The 5,676-nt window shown below is 40.1% G+C and overlaps 1 pseudogene; it reads right to left on the reverse strand.

The window, feature by feature from the left end:
* Positions 1-949: 949 nt before the first annotated feature.
* On the reverse strand, positions 950-5,368 carry LOC110142497 (transmembrane protein 230 pseudogene; annotated as a pseudogene).
* Positions 5,369-5,676: the final 308 nt, after the last annotated feature.

The raw sequence follows: 5,676 nt of genomic DNA on the forward strand, positions 1-5,676 counted from the left end.
TAATTTTCTATTAAATTGTATTTATAAATGCTTCATTTTCCAGTTAAACTTATATATGGAGAAGCAGCAATGCAACCATCTTAAAATATCAATATATCAATTACATTGATATGTCACAGAGAATGTGATGCAAATACAAATATATACCATGATCTAGTGTTTTGGCCATTCAAAACAAGTTTGTACTGATGTACATGCTATGTGATATACTCTTTATAACTTAGCACACAAACATCTAACGAACCATTTGAAATTAGAAGCTAAATGTAGCTGTGTAAGAATACTGGGATTAAAGCACCTTATTGGCTGGCAGTAGTGCCAAGAGTCCAGACTATCTTGTTTTTATTTCCCATGTACTGCCCTGTTACACAGTGACTAGTAAAGAAATTAAGCTCACTTTTTCTAAACTGCTACTTTGCTTTAGTAGCATTTCACTGAACAATGGCAGATCAAAACAAAGGCAGTTGATAACCAGTGGAACACCTTCAAACCTCTAACTTTTCATGCCCACTTTTGAACCCATATTTTCTAAATGTGCTAGAAGACTTTGAAATCCATGCTACTCATCTTTGTTGATTCTTATCTGAAATATAGTAAGTCATATAATTATTTTTATTTTTAAAACATGTTAGTGTATATATCTGGAGAAGGCAATGGCAACCCACTCCAGTACTCTTGCCTGGAAAATCCCATGGACGGAGGAGCCTGGTGGGCTGGCTGCAGTCCATGGGGTCGCAAAGAGTTGGACATGACTGAGCAACTTCACTTTCACTTTTCACTTTCATGCATTGGAGAAGAAAATGGCAACCCACTCCAGTGTTCTTGCCTGAGAATCCCAGGGACAGGGGAGCCTGGTGGACTGCCGTCTGTGGGGTTGCACAGAGTCGGACACGACTGAAGCGACTTAGCAGCAGCAGCAGCAGTGTATATATCAATAATCACTAGAAAATATTGTTAGAAGTATTTATTATCATTTTTTAAGAATAATTTTTCCCAAACATGTCCCAAGAGAGGAAAGGTGTAAGAAAGTATGTGTATCCTGATCAGTTTTAATGGAATATATCACTTCATTGTTAAATGCACAAACCATTCTTTCTTAACTTGAGGGAGCCCAAGAATTCCCAATCATTGATGACTGACTTGAAAGATTTTAGAGTGTGAGCTGGATCTACTCAAGGCTGGAAACATTTTCTTCTACTTCCCACTTCCTTCCTCCAAGTATAGCTCTATGTGATCCTGTTTTATGCTTTTTTGTTTTGTTCTGTTCTTGTTTTTCCAATACTTTAACTTGACGACTTTGTCAAATAGAACCTTTCCTAAAGTATTTTGAGGAGGGAAAGGCAGAAGGAGAAGGCATGGGAAAAAAGCTCATTTGACTGCTCCACTAGCACCTGTTGAGCAGGACCAGTGTCTTGTTTTTTTCTCCACATTCATTTAAATGATATATTTGAAGCTGTCACAGGATAGGTGTTTGTCTTTGGGTCTCCCACACAAATCTTGATGACGGGACCCAAATTTACTAGGCAGGTGCATCTAGTCTGTTTAAAATTTTGACAGGTAATATTCTCAATTCAGTATGGGTTTTAAGATGACATATTCTACAAATTTCTTGAAAAGCAGCTGATGAATGAGCTTGTGGAATCCACAGTGAAACAGGGTACTTTCAAAACCATGGAAGAAGACTTCCGAGTAAATTATGAGTTTGTGGCCCACACTCTTGGGAGGACAGAGAAATAAGACTTTCTTCCAAAAATTAATGAAGTACTGTGCTCTGTTTCAAAATCACGGATAAACTCCTACTATCAGAATGTTGTTAGAAATATTCTTCTGTCTGGAGATGGGTTTTGCTTCTTACCATCTTCTTACCATTTTCTTCTCACCATCTCTTGTGTCCAGTGACTCGGCTTGGTGAGCCAATTAACTGTTATCAGATAGCTGTCAGGCACTGCTTGGAAATCTAGTCATTTCAAAAGGATGTTGCTCTAGGAAATTTATCTAAACTCTGTATAACAAAAGAAAAGGCATATAAATATAAGTTATAATTCAAGAAGAGTTGTTAGATATGTGACTATGTAAACTAAAATTATAAAGCTACCATATATAGTATCCATACAATGTGGAGTTAAAACAATGTTTGGATTTCTAGTATCATCTTCTGTGGTATGATCATGCTGTCATAGCATGTCTTTACTGGCCTAACTGTGCTCTTTGGGATAAGGTTCATCTCTGAACAAAGGTTTACCACTACTGACTTTATTTGGATCTTTGATTTCATGAGTTGGCATTCCTTAGCTAATGTTGCACCGATTTATTGTTCTTTAATATTAATTACTCATATTGAAGCTGTGGTGAACTTTGTACCAGTTACTTTCCCAAAATACTCTTCTGTCTATTCTGTGGTTTCTAATAAGAGAGTGGATTATGATGATCCTATCAGAGCCCAAACAAATTACATTTCATATTATCCCTGTTTATTTAGCACAATTTGATAAATATCAAACTATTATTTAGAGCTTTATTTGTTTTTCACATTCATTAGGTATATGTCTAGGTATGAACGATAATATAATACCCATGGAAGATCACCCATGGAAGATCAACTTGAGTACATCCTGTTTATTCTAACAGTAACACATCTGAGAGTATCTTCCTTCTCTTTTATGAATTGACAGTATTCTTTGTCCAGAAAATACACTCCTTTCCTTATCTTTCACAAATCTATGTTCTTTATTACAACACTTCAAAAGGTATTTGTTTTTAAATGATGATATACTTTTCTCTAGAAAATATTACTAGTTTGTTCAATATTACCTTTAATCTGGAGCCACAGCCTTAACTCCATATTCAGTCCTCTTCTCTAGATCCTTTCTTCACCTTCTCTAACAGCCAAATTTATCAGGAAGCTAATGAGACTTAGGGTCAGGACCCCACCCTTGTATATGCCCCTTGATAAGCCCTCTGCTTAATTCTGAATTCACAAATTTGCATTCTATTTCTTAAGAGATACCCCCCCCCCCATCCAAATTACATAAAATTTAGGCACCACAAAGCCTGGCTTTGCCTTATTCCTGTATAGAAATCAAGAGACGTTTTATGCAAATAAAAAGTAACGCTGTGTCTGGATTTAAACTTGTAACTTCGCAGATTAGCAGTCTAATTCTCTCTGGCGGCCAGCTCTTCTATGCTGTTTGAGGTGAATAGATGTAATTCATTTATGGCTTAGTGCATTCTTCTATAGAACCCTACTTTACAGTGAGAAATTAACACTTTTGAAAACACATATGTGCTATGTTGTTGATATGGAATTTTTTATTTGACCCCCACTAGAACCCAAAACTAAGATCATGGCATCCGGTCCCATCACTTCATGGCAAATAGATGGGGAAACAGTGGAAACAGTGGCTGACTTTATTTTTCTGGGCTCCAAAATCACTGCAGATGGTGATTGCAGCCATGAAATTAAAAGACGCTTACTCCTTGGAAGGAAAGTTATGACCAGTCTAGATAGCATATTAAAAAGCAGAGACATTATTTTGTTAACAAAAGTCTGTCTAGTCAAGGCTATGGTTTTTCCAGTGGTCATGTATGGATGTGAGAGTTGGACAGTAAAGAAAGCTGAGTGCTGAAGAATTGATGCTTTTGAACTGTGGTGTTGGAGAAGACTCTTGAGAGTCCCTTGGACAACAAGGAGATCCAACCAGTCCATCCTAAAGGAGATCAGTCCTGGGTGTTCATTGGAAGGACTGATGTTGAAGCTGAAACTCCAATACTTTGGCCACCTGATGTGAAGAGCTGACTCATTTGAAAAGACCCTGATGCTGGGAAAGATTGAGGGCGGGAGGAGAAGGGGACGACAGAGGATGAGATGGTTGGATGGCATCACCGACTCAATGGACATGGGTTTGGGTGAACTCTGGGAGTTGGTGATGGACAGGGAGGCCTGGTGTGCTGTGGTTCCTGGGGTCGCAAAGAGTCAGACACGACTGAGCAACTGAACTGAACTGAAGTGAGAACCCAAAACTGTAGGAATTATGGCCCCCAACTGTGTCTCAGAGTATTAATGTGTCCAAGCTTATACAGCTGGAAAGTTTGCCTCTGGGATTTAAACCAAGCTCTGTGTGACCCTAAAGCTTGTAGGGCCTCCATACAACACAGCTGTAGTGCTCTTTTAATTTTTCCTCAACTGATATTTGGTTTTATAAAGATCATTCATAAATACAAAGTTAGAGATTAATATGAGGGCTAAAATAAAAACTTTCCAAATAAATCACTTGGTAATAAATTTAACATAATGTATCGCATTTTTCTATTTGCCACAAGATATAATAAAATTGTCCATGAGGACTATTTAAAAGAAACATTCAGCTCTAAATAGGTGGCGGTGGCAACATTTTGCTTTCACAGAGTAACTTTTTTCATTTCCTCACACAATTAACATTGCTATTCCTCGTCTGTACATATCCAAGTGGAAAAATTTGTCATGGGCTTCTGCAAGGGCCAGGAAAATAAAAATAGGACACATCCTCTCTTAACTTCCTGGTCGGCTAACTGTAAACTCAATTAACATTTGGAGGATGGATTTATAAAATCTGGCCATAGTTGTGCCGGACATTTATTTGCAAAACCGTAGATTTCCTTAATTCTTAAGCATCGATTTCCACAACTTTTGTCCAATGCTTTCAACCCTGCTCACCCCTACCTGTGACTCCTCTGGCTGGGGTGGGGGCTAGTAATCAAAGTCCGGAAGGTCACGGAAGGAGCAGCCCGGGCAGCCGCGGTAGGCTCTGTAGGCGACGATCAGGTAGTAAAACCCAGGGAGGAACACCAGGATGCCGACAGTCAGGACTGGGAAGGCTCCATTGGCGCCCACTTTGCTGATACAGCCTGCCAGCAGGAGGCAGCCCGTAATAATGAGAAAAGCACCAACCAAAAACTGTGAGAAGGCGCAGGCAATGGCCTTAAAAGGAATGTCAGTACGGCTTTTCTCCAATACATGAGGTCTTAGGACACCCGGGCATCTTTTCGGCTTTAAGATCTTCTTGGCAGGTGAAGTTTCCTTCTGACTGTTAATATGTCCGCCGTCGGGACTGGGGAGCTTTGCGTATCTCACTTTGCCGCTGGGCATGCCAGCAGCCACGTTGATGCGAGTGGGCACGGTAACCCGCTGAGTGGGCGCGGAGCTTGCCCGTGGCCACGCAGCTTGCCCGTGGCCACGCAGCGGGCGGAGGCGCCGAGGCCAGGGCGTCCACCCAACGGCCGCCTGACCACGCGGTGGGCTGCCCCAGCATCTCTCCTTCATCTGCCTTCCCCTTCTGGGAGACTGCTCTGTTTTTGATGGAATCTCTCTTTTATCGTGCGAGTTTGCCATTGGTTTGATAATCATCAGATTATTGGCTGTCTTTGTTATTTTCTTAAGCCAGTTCTAGTAAACTCCCAAATCCTTTACCATTAAAACCAGTTAGATTGAGCAGATTAGGTTACGTTCTTTGTTTTCATTTAGTCAATTTCGTAGAATTTCCATTTATGCATGCTTATAGCAAGTGCCGTCAATAAAGCTCAAATCCTGACATGATGCTCAAGGGCAAAATATGTCCAAAGACCTCAAGGCATTTCACTCCTAAATTTTGGCTCATTTTATAGGGAACAGATCTCTTGTAGGCTGTATTGTCTCAAGAC

The sequence above is a fragment of the Odocoileus virginianus genome, chromosome 19, assembly GCF_023699985.2.
Source record: "Odocoileus virginianus isolate 20LAN1187 ecotype Illinois chromosome 19, Ovbor_1.2, whole genome shotgun sequence".
NCBI classification, from domain to species: domain Eukaryota; kingdom Metazoa; phylum Chordata; class Mammalia; order Artiodactyla; family Cervidae; genus Odocoileus; species Odocoileus virginianus.